We start from the raw sequence: 16815 nt of genomic DNA on the forward strand, positions 1-16815 counted from the left end.
GCCCTTCCCACAATCATACTATTAGCATCCTCATAGAATTATTTCGCTCCTTTTCTGCACCTTGAAGTTAATGTGCTGTAGAGCTCTGATGCTTCAGAGGAGGACTGTATTCTCACTATCTCTGTCTTCTCTCTACCTTCCATCCAAATAAAAATAAATAGAATTCATATAATAACCAGGAAAAAATGACAGGAAAACTTTTAGGTCACTGTACACTTAGCAAATAATAATATTATGCAAATTGGTTAGAAAAACTAGGTTAAAAATAGGTAAAGTAATGAGAGAAGCAGAGATGGCTAGTTAAAGCATAGTCACAAAGAGACAGTTTAAAATTATAATGCATAGACACATCACTATTGTTGCTAATTGTGAAAATCCAGACTTATAAGATCACCTGCAATAAATGTGATGACCAATAACCTAAATCTTTTAATGAGATTCATGAGAAATCAAAGTAGGTTCCCATTACATGTGCTGCTGCCTACATAACCCGAAGCAGCCTCTGATTGAAAATGCACTCATCCATTCCACAGACTCTGGCATCTGCCTCGCTTACGACAGCGTCTATCCGTCCTCCTCAAGGAAATCACAATTTGGTGGATTTAGGGTTTCAGGATTTCAAGTTTGAGCATTTTAACATGGGGATTATGACTTTCAATGTTTTAGATTTTAGAGATTTCTGTCTTTGAGATTTCTACATGCAACGTTGTGCTCTCTGAGGAGGATTGTTGCTGCCTAAGACAGATGGTGCAAGAAGGGATCTACGGCTTCCTGCTGCTCTGTAGCAATGAGGGATCCAAATGTAGGGCACAGTCTCCTGGCTGCTTGTGCGCGCATCTGACTCTTACTCTACACAATGACTGTGGATAAGTGTTCAGTACAGCCCACCCCTCTGACTACTGACGTTCACCCCACATCCTGCTACATGTATGTGAATGAAATTCTTGCACCAGCTTTTATATGGCCTGCCAGAATACACTTCATCCTTAGAGTAAGAGCTCAGCTGCTACTCTCTCCCATTACAAGATGAGACATGAATGCGACCAATCCTTGTTTGTTTTTAGAGGACTCTCATATACTCAGAGAAATCATCCCTATCTCTTTTTAAATCAGTCAAATTGACAACTGAATATTTAGTTACCTAAAGAAGAGAGAGGAAGATCTTCTGTCCAATGATTCACTCCCCAAGAGACCTCAATGGCTGGAGCTGAGCTGATCCTAAGCAAAGAGTCCAAAGCTTCTTCCAGGTCTCCCACGCGGGTGCAGGGTCCCAGGTTTGGGGCTGTCCTTGACTGCTTTCCCAGGCCACAAGCAGGGAGCTGAATGGGAAGCAGGGCTGCCGGGATACGAAACAGCAACCATATGGGATCTCAGTGCGTTCAAGGCGAAGATTTTAGCTACTGGGCCAGCACACTGGGCTCAGGATCATAATAGTTTCAACATATTATGAAATAATACAATGAAACTGAACATGTACCTTTTAGACCAGACCCAAAGTAATTACTATTTTGTATAATGTAGATCTTAATGAAGTATAACCCAAGGGAAATTCTGACATATTGAACTGTAATAGACAACTGGAACAGAATCTACTAATAACCCTTTTAGAAATATTTAAGTAAATAATATTTGTGATTATGTATAGTCATATCCTTTATTATCTAATTATGACCATGAGAGTAAATGAAACTAATGGTGCTGACACCATCATTCAATCTTCAGAGAATAACTGCAAAATGTAATTTTTAATATGCCATGGACTAAACACCATCCAGATTAAAAGAGACCATAGTCATTTGGTTCTCAAGGTGGCTAGCAACCACAAAAATCCTCCCCAAAGCATAAGAAAATATAAAGGGATGTGCAACACACATCATTTGAAAGCATAATTTTCATTAGCTGTACAGTTCAACATTATGAATGTTGTTAAAGTTCTGTTGATGTGACTCACACATTAAAACAGAAAAAAAAAGAGACCAACATTTAGCTTAGCAACTAATACAGCAGTTAAGAAACCAGCAGGCCATACCCAAAACCCAGCTTGGGCTGTTGCCTTCAGCTTCCTGCTAACGTGCACTTGGAAAGCAGCAGGGAGAGGAGCTCCTGCCATGCCTGTGGGAGAGCTGGATCTAGTTCCTGACTCCGAGTTTCAGCCTGAGCCAATGTCAGCTGCTGAGGGCATCTGGGGAGCGAACAATTTCATATACAGCACGTTTTCCTTCTAAGAAAATTAACTATTTATTTACACACAAGCATTATAATAATATTTAAATCTTAAACATCCAAAATCGATTTGCCTGTGTTTGAATTTGAGTATTCAGTGATTTTATTCTCGTTTGGCACAGTTAGTACACTCTTCTATTATACTAGCAAACCTAAGAAGAAGCCACATGTACTCTCGAAGTCACTTAAGTGTCAATAGATTATTTTCATGAGTCGTGATCTAACTGTTAAAATCACTGTTTTATAAATTATGTCACCAGAGTAATGACATGTTTTATGTTACTGCTCAGAATCCAATGACTTAATCTCATTTTTGGAGCACATTGTTTCTCTTTTCCTCAGTGTCAGCTTTAAAATAGTAATTCAGCTACCTGTGATTAATTTACAACCAAATTAATGTATTCATTCTAGACACTGGGGACTATACTGTTAGAAATGAAATTTAGAAAATGTATTTATCACGAAAAAATGAAAATTTAGAAACATAGCAACCATATTTATCTCTGTCAGAAAATGGATTTGATAATGTTCTTTTTAGTGTATAAACTATTTAATCAAAGACAAGTTGGGGACGGTGTTAAGAGGAAGTGGGTGGGGCCCTGCACGGTGGCGCAAGTGGTTAAGGCCCTCGCCTTGTACACCCAGGATTCCATAAGGGCGCCGGTTCTAATCCCAGCAGCCCCACTTCCCTTCCAGCTACCTGCCTGTGGCCTGGGAAATCAGTCGAGGCTGGCCCAAAGCTTTGGGACCCTGCACCCACGTGGGAGACCCGGAAGAGGCTCCTGGCTTCAGATTGGCATAGCATCGGATTGGCCATTGCGCTCACTTGGGGAGTGAATCATCTGACCGAGGATCTTGTATATCCGCCTTTCCAATAAAAATAAAATAAATCTTTAGAAAAAATATAAATCTTTAAAAAAAAGAAGAGGAAGTGGGTGAAGCTGCTGCCCAATGCAATTTTGACATTTCATATGAGCACCAGCTCAGGCTCATTTCTGACCTAGCTTCTTGTTGATGCCACTGGAAAAGCAGTGGAAGACTGTCCAAGTACATGGGGCCCTGCCATCCAAGTGCGAGAGCTAGAAGGATTTCTTGGCTCCTGGTTTAAGCCCGACCCAGCCTGTACTATGGCAACCATCTGAGGAGTGAACCAGCAGGTGAAAGCCAACTCTATCTCCCTAGCTCTGGCTATAACAGAGTGAGTTGGTGTGACTCACAATTCACAGAAAGAACAGATTAATGAATACATCTTTGTGTGTGTGTGTGTGTGTGTAATGAATGCTTCTTTGTGTGTGTGTGAGAGAGAGAGAGGTGTTAAGTAGAAGTGAATCTAAAGTACCAGTTTTTATATTACACTGATATACTTCATGTTGCATATTCATTTATCTTCATTAAAATTATATGTTAGGGATGGTGTAATGGCTCCACTGCCTAACCCTTTACTTCCGCATTCAACATCCTCTATGGGTTCTGATTTTTCTATCTCAGCTGCTCCAGTTCTCATCCAGCTCCCTCCTTGTGGCCTGGGGAAGCAGAAGAGGATGGTCTAATCCCTGGTACTCAGCTACTATGTGGGAGACCTGGAGGAAGAAGCTCCTGGCTCTGACTTCTGATAAGCTCAGCTCTGGCTGTTGTGGACACTTGGGGAGTGAACTAGTGGATGTTTTTCTCTTTGTGCTTTTTTCTGTAAATGTGTCTTTCCAATAATAATAATTCAAAAAAATAAAAATGTTATTTTAAAAACTCTCCTAAATTGTAGTGAGTCCTTGTTTTAAATTCCAGAAGGATAAGACATTATATTCTTAAGAAATGTTGTGTTTCGTACCACATTAGCCAGTGGTTAGGGAATACATCTCCATCAGTAACTTTATAACCTTGCAGAAGTAACAAAAAAAAAAAATCTCTCTGTTATAGTCACTTGTAAAATAAAGCCATTAGTATCTATCTATAGCACAGGACCATGAGACAATGAGAGTAGAGAGCTGGACTCAGCATGTATTTAATCAATGACATGTTATTTCTGTTAATTGTCTTCATTATATCCACATTTTTTTTTCCTGGTAGGGAATAGAGAAATAAAGAACAATGCACGAGCTGGTTGTACTGGCGGATGAACTGCACTAGAACAGGAAAACATGGCTAATGGTTTTATCTCCAATAGGAATTTATTTTATTTATTTATTTATTTATTTTTCTTAATAATCTTAGTTTATTAGGGTACAAAGGGTCACGGGCTACAGGGTGAAAGTGGGTAATATCATTGTTTCCACACTAATATGATCATTTTGCCCTGTATGTAGGGTTAGGGGAGTAACAAAGGGGAAAGCCCCACCCTACCTCCCACCCATCCCCCATCCCCAACATGAGGCGCGCTCCAAGGGTCCTGCTCATACAGTTTTGATAGTTCATCAGTTCTGGATTGCTGCCTCCAATAGGAATTTATTAACATTTTTAGCTACTCTACAAATCAACTCAAGCAGACTTTTTTTAAAAGCGTTTATTTATTTTTATTGGAAAGTCAGATATACAGAGAGAAAGAGACAGAGATGACGTTTGTTTTTAACTTTCTCACCTGCAACTTCATTGTGAACATGAAGTGAGATAATACAGGTGACCCTGTGGTGGAAAGTGTCAACATCCACAGTATTCAGACTCATGGTAAGAAGACCAATGGTTACAATTAATATGAAACTAGTGTTTTAGTGTATCCACATGAAAGAATATAGCAAAGCTTAAGGTTTTTAAATGTGATCATAAGATCATAAAAGCACACGAGAGAAAAACAGAATACTGCTTGAGTGCTCTTTGTGCGTCTGGCGTGCACACCTCTGTCTTGGCATGCAGGCACGAATTAGGGTCAGCATCTTTTGGACTTGTCCTTATCATTATCTCATGCATATGGTTATTGCTATAAAAATCCTATTTTAAATGTACACATATGATATCATACTGCAGTGACATTTTAGAAAAACCGCATTGAGAAAAACACATGCCATAAAATCAATCCATTTAAAGTGCACAATTTCACATTTTAATATGTTCAGAGACTCTGAAGCCATCAACACAACTTAATTTTAGATCATTGTCACTGTCCCCAAGAAAATCCATGCCTGATAGTTTTTACTCACTGTTACTCCTCCCAAAATAGTGCAAATTTGCATGCTCACACTCTTTAATCATGACTGATCTAATTATTACAAATCCATCTTATATTTGCCTATTGATACAAGTAGCTACAACTTATTCTACTTCCTTTTTTATAATCTGTTCTTTTATTAAGTCATGGGTAGAGTTATGTGACAAATGTTCACTGTCATGATTGATGTACTTATGTAGCGAAGTTACTAAGGACATCTGTTTGTAGAACATTTGCACTCCTGATAATGTGAAATATTTATTTTAATATAGTAGTCAGTTTATCTGAAAGTTCGTTTTGAAGAAAAAATGTGAGCATGCACAGATGAAATGTCTTCAACATTCAATGGAAATTATGTGTTATGCAGAAGCTGTGCATGGATTGCAAATATTTTCAACCAAAATCAGCTTATTTATAACTTGCTTCTATCTTCATGAACTTTCTGAAGAATCCTCTTATGTATCTTGAGTTTTCTCTCTTGTTGTATGTCAGCTTCAAGAATTAGCTTCAAAACCTTGACAAAAAGGTTTCACTCTTTTGAATCACTGATAAACTTGTCTTTATTGAGGGTATTTGGATATCTCAGTAAGGCCGATGTGTCGAAGAGGAAGTTAATAGTCACAGTTTATTTAAGTATTCTCACAATTTAATTTCAAAATAGATGTCCTGAGTAGCAATATTTTATAAAGTGAAAGCAATACAATTTCAAGCTCTTCTCTTTTGAGGTAGACTATGGAAGCTTTTTTGGAGGCAATATGGGTGGCTACTACAGACCTGAGTGCATTAATATTAGTTAATAATGTGCCTATGTGCTTGATAAATGCCATTTTAAACTGCCAACTGCAAAGTTCTGGGAAAATCCAGTTTGTGTGAGGAAAAACGAAAATTTCCACAAGCAAGCTGAAATACATACTCATCAGTACAACTTTTAACTGACTGGGATTTTACTCTGTTAGCTCTACCTTCAGACCAGAGAAGGTCTCCCCAAGAGGCCACTGAACTTATCTGGACAATAAGATGCTGGACTCTGTGCTAGGTATATGCTTGCAATAAAGGAATCTCAACTGAACTTGAACTGTGGTTATGCAGCAAGGTGGAGGAATCCTCCATGGGGGGAGGGTTGTGGGAGAGGTGGGGGGAATCCCAGTACCTATAAAACTGTGTCACATAATACAGTGTTATTACCAATAAAAAAAGAGTACATTTTTTTCTGGATTTGAGTGCAAATATTAATTACTGTCATGTAATTAATATTATATGGCCAGAGACTGGTGGCTCTTTTTGTGTGTCTTTCTTAATTTAAAGATTTTATTTATTATTCTCTATAGTACAGTTTTGTAGGTATAGGGGTCCTCCCTCCCTTTCCTAGCTTCATATTTTCTCCTCCCCTTATTTATCCCTATGTTATCACAATAGTAGAGTCCCTTAATACAAACCGCAAGTCAAACTTTCTAATATTTAAATGTATTTTGTATGGCTCTTTGAGTAAAGTAAAACATCGTTGGCTTCTTTCTTAAGAATCATTTATTTATTGATTGAAGAAGTAGATTCAGACACATAGTCTTCCCACTTGCTGGTTCATTCCTCAAATGCCTGTACTTTGGGACAACTGGAAGCTGGGAGCCAGAAACACAGTCTAGATCTGCCCTGAGGGAGACAGGAACCTAACTCCTTGAGTCCTCACTGCTGTCCTTCTGGGTGCACACTAGAGGAAGCTGGAATCAGGCACCAGAGACGGGTACCAACCTGGGGATTAGGCTTGGGACATGTTTTAACTCCTATAGTAACTACTAGGCCAGATATCCACCTAACTCTGGTTTCATGTTCATATCTGTAAAATCAAGCCTATATGACATTTACTAGTAAGTTCTACATTTTTAAAAATTTCTGGAAGAGCTACTCTTTCATGATTTTTTATTACCAAAATTTACTGCACAGCAACTCTGTCCTAAGCATAGAACCAAATATTATCCTTGCATCATTGAATTTAATCTTACAAATTTTCAGGACATGAACTAATATTATTCCTACTGTCCAGGTGAAGGAGAAAATCAGTGACTGGAACCCTAGAATGTGAAATGTCTTCAGTACCATATCATATCTGACTATTGCAGGATGTTCTGATTTTATTCCTGCTCCTGCAAACACGTTCATTCTGTCTGCGGAAATAGTGTTTCCTGTGCTAATTAAACACAGGCATTATCCAGAATCCATGCCTTTGGTCTCTTTTTTCCTTGTGTTTGTGTTTATCAATACTCATGTCTTCAGAATTTGCCTTTATGAGTTCTTAATTTATATCTCCTATCATGGCAGGGCTAGGGGATGTATTTTTGTATTTCAGATTCTTCTCTATAAACAGCTAAAATGACCACCAGTCTTCATTTTGCAAACTCACAGTATAAAAATGTAATTTCACCAACTTTCCTCATAAAGATGCTCAGATGATCTTTCAGGCTAGTTTGTTGCTTTTCTACAAGTTATTTAAGCGTGATTTCTAAGACATATCTTTGCATGTTCCTTTTTTGATATGGACATTCAGTCTTTAGTACTGACATTTGTCTCCAATCTCTCCGCTTTCTAGGCCTTCTGTGCCCATCCCAGCTCGTCCTGACACCCCCTGAGCCAGCTCCAGCAACTTCTGATAGAACAACCCCTGAAATAGCTGCCTTTCTGCTTATCCGATCTGCACTAGACCCATCTCTAGACTCTCACTTGAAACCAAAACAAACAAGCGACTTATTAAAGCTACTGTTTTTTTTCCCCCAAACTGAAGACTGTGTATAAGGTTGTACAAATCCATCTTTTGAGGCATACCTGCTCTAATTTCCTTTTTATGGAAGTCTACTGCATGAGCAAACTCATGTCCACTGACAGTTTTGTATCTATTTCTTCCTGCCTTTGATCTAGCATTACCCAGAAACCTTATCTGATAATGCTCGCGTTGGAATTCATACATTTTACGTAAGGCACCACAGTCTACTGAGTTTGCTTTGTGTAGGCGTGTCTTATTAAACTGTAGCAGAGAAGAAAAGTATTGTTTCACAAGGACTCCTATAGAGAAGGCATCATCTCTTCCAGAGACTTAGATGTTAGCATTATTTTTTTCAAACAATAATAATGGACTCAGTCAAATCTCATGCCTATTCATGTTTGGGATGTCATTGGTAAATTTCAATCTCAAGGTCAAGTTTTGATGTAGTAAAGCAGGAATAATTCCTAGGTCTTGCCACAACACTCATTTCTTCTTTGATGCTTCATCACACAGAAGTCTGCACCTATATTAGTTAGGTGAACCCTAACCAAAAACCTGCTTATTTGATTTTGTTCTGATTTTCCTTAGCACTGTTGGGGAGTGACTTCTTGCCCTTCCCTGTGATAGCTCTAAATTTGATGAAGAAGATATTTACAGTTCTGTAAATATCACTTTGGCATTTTACATTTTGTAGGAAAGAGCTTTTACACTGAAGTTCATAGCAGAGATGGAGGTTTTTAAATGCCAACTAGAGGTGTAGAGAAGAGACCTTTTATGGAAAAAAAAAGACTAAGTTTCAAATTTGACATTGAGAAATGTGCACAACTTCCTGTGATTATGTGAATAGTGATGATGTTATTTGATCAAAGAACATGGACATCAGGCTAATTTATTTATTGACTCACAGGAGAAAGAATGGAATTTTAGAATAAGAGAGATGGAGATAATTCAGTGTGTTTATTCATTTATATTCTATTCCATGATCACGTAGAACATAAAGAATTGGGAAAATAATCAAATGGATGTAAGTGGGAAACACCATTATCTATGAGGATACTTGAAAAAGTACTTGAAATTTAACAGAATTAAAAGACCAGTTTATTTTGGTGCAACAACAATAAGTAGGAGGCCACAGAGTCATTCCTGCCACCCACACTGAAGTCTTAAAATGCTCCTGGCTCTGGCCCTGAAGGTTTGGCATATTTGAAGGGCAATTTAATGAATTAAATGTTAAAGTTCTTTCTTGCTCTCCTTCTCTCTTTCTGCCTTTCAAATAAATAAAACATATTTTGCTGTAAAAATACTGAAATCTGTGCAAACAGATTGACAAATAGTTCATGGAAATATGTATTATGGAAAAACTATGTATGAATTTCAAATTTGCACTAAAATAAATGGCTTTAGTTTCTCATTAACTTTTTGAAATATATTTATATATCTCCAAACAAATTGGGAACAAGGGTATCTACTGCAGATATGAATATTAAAGGTGGTACATATCAACTGGGTGATGATACTGGGATATTGCCTAATACATCATCTTAAGGGGAAGGGAGTATTATTTCAACTCTTGCTGCTACTAAATGAGTTGGAAACTGAAGATTTTGGAAATAAAGCAAGCATCTGCCTCCCTAAATTATTTTTTAACTTATATGGTGAGACAGACAGTGTATGATAAAAATGAACTGAAACATATGCATGCATATGCACATATATTAATTGAATATATATAAATAATCATAATTAATGAATAATAATCATTCATATAAGTATTAAACACTATGTTTCTTTTGGTGATTTCATAGAAACACATATATTTATAAAGAGTTTGTATATATTGCCTTGCTTTTTTTCCCTAGAATTCCAGCAGGAACTAAATAATAGAGTGAATGGGATAGTGAGAAGAAAGTTACTATATGGATGAGATATACAAATGTTGTTATACAACATTCACATATTAGTAGGAAAAGAGAAAATTTGGGAGAGAATGTAGTGGCCCTTGAAAAAAAGTACTAACTCTCTGGAAGTTAGCATTTGGTACAGGAATCATTACCATCCTATGTGGTCTGATAGGGGAGCAGCCACAGGCATAGGTAGCATTGCTTCTGTGTTAGTTCTCCCATCTGCTGCTAGCACATGCTACTAGCCCAATAGTAACAGAAGCCAGGAAATGAGAACCTGGTTCTAGAAGCAAAGGTCATCTTCCTGGGTACCAAGCAGAATCAGCACTCATGAGATGCTGACGTGAAAGAAAAAACTGGAGAAATCAACCAATCAATATAAATACAGATTTGCAAGAGAGAATCATTTCAAGAATTCTAGGATAATTGGTCTGTGATTATTTGCACTTGACTGTCTCATATGCATTGTTCTTCTTTATTTCACGTTCATTGAGAAGCAGTCCTACACTAAGAGAATAAAAGGAGTAATCATACTTGGGGTTTAGGTTGAATTTAGAGATACCAAGAAGCTCTGCGTTTTATACAATTAAAATATATAATTGATGCCTCTATTTTACATATAGGTATATCACAGCCTCTTCTTGTTCATATAGATAACTTCTTTTTAATTTGTTGCCCCTCATTAATGCCTTTATTCCAAGTTTCCCAAACATTTAACTTTCTAATCGCATCTGTCTATTTCACAATTTTGAATGTTCAAGGATGAAGTTTGAGTTTGGCAACAAGCATTTAGACATTCAGCATCCCCTAGGGTTTTTCTCAAATTATTTTTGCAATCTCATCTGTCATGTTGATGTAATAATGGAAATAAGTTATAAAACATTTTATTTTTCACATAAAAAGGATTTATACAATACTTGTAGATTTTGAATGTCAGCAGGTATGGCAGTGTATAGCAGCCTTGGGCTGCTAATGCTGGTATGGAAATGTTGATTATTAAATTCTTAGAAAGTTCAATGTCCCCACCATCATGTAAGAAAAAAAAATCAGTCCAAGTAAAATATGTATCCTAATTACTGTATCTTTAAAACAGCATAACACATGATTCTAAAACACAAAAATCTCCTTTAACTGGCTGTTGCTGACATTTTGTCTTTTCTCAAAAAGCAGCCACAGTTAAAAACAGCTCAAAGGCATTTTGGTAGAACACTCTGACCTAGAATAAAAATATCTCTATAAGTTAGCAATTTTCTGTTTCATAGTTGGTTCTGAGAAGAAACAGGATGATATTTGCATTCTTTAACCAAATATGAAAAAAGTGTAGAGAGGCATTAATTATGTGAAGTTGGCATGTTTTTCCAATACTGCATAAAGCTGTGTATTCATGTATGGGATGAGTTTGTATTGAAACAAGGAAATCCCACAGGAAGACAAAAGAGATTCATTGTCAAGTGTATTAACAGGCAAGGTGACATAGTTAACATGCAGACTTCTGTCATTTGTTTGCTTCTCACATGTTCTTTTCCTGAGTTCTCTAAGTTCTTTTCACCTAATTTATGGCAGAAGAAGGGAGGGAGAGAGGGAGAGAAAAGGAGGGAGGGTGAGAGAATGAGAGAGAGCAAGACAGTGAAAGAGAGAGAATCTTCCATCTTCTGATTCACACCCCACATGGCGACGAAGGCTGTTGCTGAGCCAATCCTAATACATCACCCAGGAGTTTCCTCTGAGTCTCCCATGCTGGGGCAGCGTCCCAAGGACTTGGTTCATCATTTCTGCTAGCCTAGGCCACTCGCAGGAAGCTGGATGGGAATTGGAGCAGCTGATACAGGAACTGGTGCCCATAAGGGATCCTGGTATTTGAAAGCTGAGGGTTTTAGCCATCGAGCCATGGCGTTGATCCCCTGAGTTTTCTGATTCTTAACCGTGATTTACTTCTAATATCACCTACACACCGATACATCTAAAATTACAATTAAGACTTCCCCACTTTAATACATCAAAACAAATAACATTTAATACATTATAATACCTCTGGGTCAGATAAACAGAGAGGAGGAGGGACAAAGAGGAAGATATTCCATCAATGATTCACTCCCCAAGCACCTGCAATGGTCAGAGCTAAGCTCTGATTGGAAGCCAGGAGCCAGGAGATTCTTCCAGTTCTATGTGGGTGCAGGGTCCCAAAGCTTTGGGCTCTCCTCGACTGCTTTACCAGGCCATAAAGCAGGAAGCTGTAATGGGAGTGGGGCAGCTGGGATTAGAACCAGGCAAGGACTTTTGCTGCTAGGCTACTACGCTGGGCCCTCTGTATAAATGTTGATTCTGATTTTCTCAAGGGCATAATTGGTGAATAAGACTTGCTTCCTTGCACATTCTGATGGTTGTTGGTAGGGCTTAGCTTCTTTCCAGGAACTGGGTTGAAACATCTCCTTTATTGCTCAGTAAACTTCTCTCTTGTGCAGCTCACAATACAGAAGCTGGACTCTCTCAGAGAATGAGAATGACAAGCAAGAACAATCACAGTCGTATCATAACTTGGCATTGGAAGTATCCATCTGCTGCTTTTGCAGAATTCCATTCATTAGAAGGGAATCATGGTCTAGCCTCCTTAAGATGAGGGCATTTTCCAGGGACATTGAGTGCCAGCAGATGGGACATTGAGAGCCATCTTAGAGGTTGGGTACTACTTCTGATGTATAACGTCCCTATAAACTCAGCATATCTCAATCAAAGTGAACCAATGTGTCTCCCAAACCCACTTTTTCTTTTCTGTTGTCTCCCTAGAATATGGGCTACAGGTTGTAACTGCCATGGTTTCTACTATTCTCTTTGTCTGAAAGGTCGGTTATGGTAAGCTTGTGTTACTCTCTCGGAGACCTTGCAGTCAAAGTACACTGAAAAGAGAGTATAGTATGAGCATGTAACTCCAGGAGATTTTCTGTTTAGTGGATTTTTGTCTGAGAGGTCAAAGAGCTCTAATCTTTAGTTCTCTGTCTGAATTGGCCTTTTGTTTTTTTTTCCTTTTTGACAAATGCATAGCATTGTGAGAGCTGGCTTTCATACTGAAGTTGCCCTCACTCTCATGTCAGGTGGAAGCCCTGCTGTCTCTCTGCATACTGCTCTGCTACCCTTCCCCTTGGTGAGGATGCATAGAACTTATCTGCCTAGTCAACTCCTGTGGAAGTTCAATGGGGAAAAGGAACTAAGAGTTGAGAATCCAATATGCACTATGGCCTTCTCTCAAGTCCAGCTCTTGTTAGATTAGGATCTCCTCCACTTGTCTTCATGTGTTCTGAAACAATGGAGCCACCACTCTCTTCCAGACCCAGTTGCATTACACATGACAATTATTCCTATTAATTTGGGAGATGGCTCAAGATAGTGTCTATTGGCAGTTTCATGCATGTATTCATGTTTCCACATCGGATTGTTAATTTTGTGAAGATCTGGGATGGGTTTTAGATGAAATGAATTAGAAATCTGGGTTTTGATTATTTTAGATAGAATTTACAAAATCATATCAGGTTTTGCATTGCTAATATAACATGATTGTATTATAAAGGAGAATAACATCTTAAACTTTCTACTGTCAAAAACAATTATCTACTAGTTCCTTCTTGCGCAGGCATTTATTTGTTTTTCCCAGAGAACTCCTGGAGGTTAGTTAGAATGATGTTGCCTTGACCTCAAAGGATTACGTTTATAATGATTTTTCTGAAATTATGTTTTATTGGAGAAGGAGATTTACATAGAGTAGGAAAGACAGAAAGATTTTCTCTGTTGGTTCACCCTGCAAATGGCTGTGATGGCTTGAGCCAAGCCAATCCAAAGCCAAGAGACAGGAACCTCCCCTCAGTCTCCCACATGGGTGCAAGTTTTTGGCCATCCCCCACTGCCTTCCAAGGCCAAAGCAGGGAACTTGATAAGTGGAGGAGCTGGGACATGAACCAGCACGCATATGGGAATCCAAGTGTGCAAGGCAAGGATTTAGCCACTAGGTCATTGTACCAGGCTAGATTACATTTCTTCTTTTTTTAAATATATTTTTATTTTGAATTTTAAATTATGTGGTACAATTTCGCATAGGCTGGGATTCCCAGCCAAACTCCCACCCCCCCGACAGATTTTCCCCACTTTACTACAATGGTGTAGTCCTTCATAAGGAATCATAATTCAATCACTCTCTTATTCAAGTGTAGCCTGACATTGTTGGTACAGACAATGTCAGACAGTTCAGCATCCCATTGTCTGCACATGCCCAACAGTTTTATTGGGAATCCACCTTTCATCTGGAAGCAGGAATGCATGTTCCATTATACCCCCACATCTGTATTTCATAGACCCCAGTACTCCATTACTATACATTTCCATAATTGAGAAGCCATGAAACAAGGACAATAACTGGTATGAGTTAGGACAGCCACAAAAACAACAACATCAACAACAAATTACAGCACCATGAAAAAATGCACCACCGATTAACCCACAAATGAATGGCAAAAATGAAACTCAGAAGTCTCTTGGGAAAATGATGCCATCATGTATCCTGCTCTTAAGAATATACCCAATAGAAGTGAAATCTGCATATGAGAAGGGGATCTGTACTCCTATATTTGCAGCAGCACAATCTTACAATAGCAAAGACATGGAAATAATCCAGATGTGCGTCCAAAGAGGAGTGGTTAAGGAAACTGTGGTACATCTACTCCATGGAATATTATTCAGCTATTAAGAAGAATGAAATTATACTACTTACAACTAGGTGGTCCCAACTAGAGACCATTATGCTCAAGAAATGAGTCAATCACAAAAGAACAAATACCATATATTCTCTCTTATACAAAGAAACCAGCATGGAAAGTGTAACTTCAATAATCTGATCTGTTTTTTGTTTGTTTGTTCATTTATTTGTTTTGGTTGTATTCCATGTGCTTTAATGTTTTTTTTATTTCAGTTTTGTTTATTCCAAAAAATTTCTTTTGTCTTGTCGAATTCATCACTGGCTCATGGATTACACGGTGGCTTCATTTTTCCCTAAATTACATTTCTAATCATAGCGTCTTGCCTGCAGCTTTCCTGTGGTAGAGTAGGGTGATTTAATTGTATGTTTTCCATTTTTTTCTCTGGAAACTGAATGTTGGGGTAGATCTCCATAAATTTCTGTTTTTTACAATGATGACCATGTATGTTAATCATGGTTCATACAACTTACAGTCTTCTAAAATTTGATGTGGAGATTTTTGTATTTTTTTTAAAGATTTATTTATTTATTGGAAAATCAGATATACAGAGAGGAGGAGAGACAGAGAGGAAGATCTTCTGTCTGATGTTTCACTCACCAAGTGAGCACAACGGCTGATGCTATGCCGGTCCGAAGCCAGGATCCAGGAACCTCTTCAGGGTATCCCACACGGGTACAGGGTCCCAAAGCTTTAGGCCATCCTCCACTGCTTTTCCAGGCCACAAGCAGGGAGCTGGATGGGAAGTGGAGCTGCGGGGATTAGAACTGGCGCCTATATGGGATCCCGGTGCGTTCAAGGTGAGGACTTTAGCCGCTAGGGCACACCGCTGGGCCCTGTTTTTGTATTTTATTTGTTTGGTTCACCAACTAACGTAGAACAGCGAGAGTCTATATTTGTTATTTACTTTGCTTGCTATGATTGAGATGGATGTTCTTTAGAAAATACTGTGAATAAACTTCAAAACATAGTTGAGAGCCTTTACTGTTTTCTCATTCTTGAACGTGAATATAACACCATAAAAATAATTCCACTACATTGAGCTTCAAGTTTATTCAACTATTTTTTCTTACACACTGTATCTACAGGTTCATAAGTGTTCACTCCAGTCTGGCTATAGTTTAATATTTGCATGATTCCTCTTTGGTAGTTAGAGTCACCGTTTTTCACTCCCCTCCCCACCAAAGCAATGTTGAACAACTTTGACATTCTTAGCTTTCAAGTGAGTACATATTAGATGTCATGTACGTCAGGATCTTCACTGCAGCTGACCATTTCAGTTTTGCTTTTGGGTCTCTCGTATGTGTCTGCAAGCATTTTCTACATTTCTTGGTTTGGCATTTCTGCCACTTCCTATACTTGTCAGTTGCCTCAGCCTTTTAGTGTAGTAGTTTGCTGTTCTCATTGTTCCCAAGCACATCATCAACTTGCAACAGAAGGTCTCTCTAAGGCAAATGCTTTTGCTCTTCTGCATCCATTCCTTTCCTATTACATAAAAATATAAAGATCATGTTTCCCAACATCTTGTATTTTAATGTCTCCACTCTGCATGCATTTTATATACCTTTTCTGTTTTGGGTCAATGAATACATCTGTTTATTATAGGAATGTTTTTGTGAGTTAAGTCAAACTTCAATTGTGCTTTCAGTGTTTCCTGTCAATGCCCACTATATTTTCCAGTCGGTTTTTTCACACAGTCTCAAATTAGAATCTGTCTGCTGATCATCTGGCTTTTTATTTCAAGCAACAAGAAGAAAACTGATTTCTACTCCTGCCACTAGATTTACTAAATATTCACATGTGAATCTATATAGTCTATCTCTACTCCTGCCACAATATATCCAGATCTGTTTTTATTGAGGGCACTGCTGTTATTATTTCTCCTTTCTCCCATGCAAGGTTTTATTTTTCCTATCAAGATAGCATTTCCTTTTTACATTATCGTATTTTCCATTTAAAGGAATCGATCCCTTTAGCATACGAATGCAATGTAACCTTTTTTCATCCGATACAACCTACAGGCAACCGAAGAGGGAGAAATGTTGCCTTTTTTCAATCATCCTA

Source organism: Ochotona curzoniae, unplaced genomic scaffold (assembly GCF_017591425.1).
Source record: "Ochotona curzoniae isolate NIBS_2020 unplaced genomic scaffold, NIBS_Ocur_1.0 scaffold_4506, whole genome shotgun sequence".
In the NCBI taxonomy this organism is placed as follows: Eukaryota; Metazoa; Chordata; class Mammalia; order Lagomorpha; family Ochotonidae; genus Ochotona; species Ochotona curzoniae.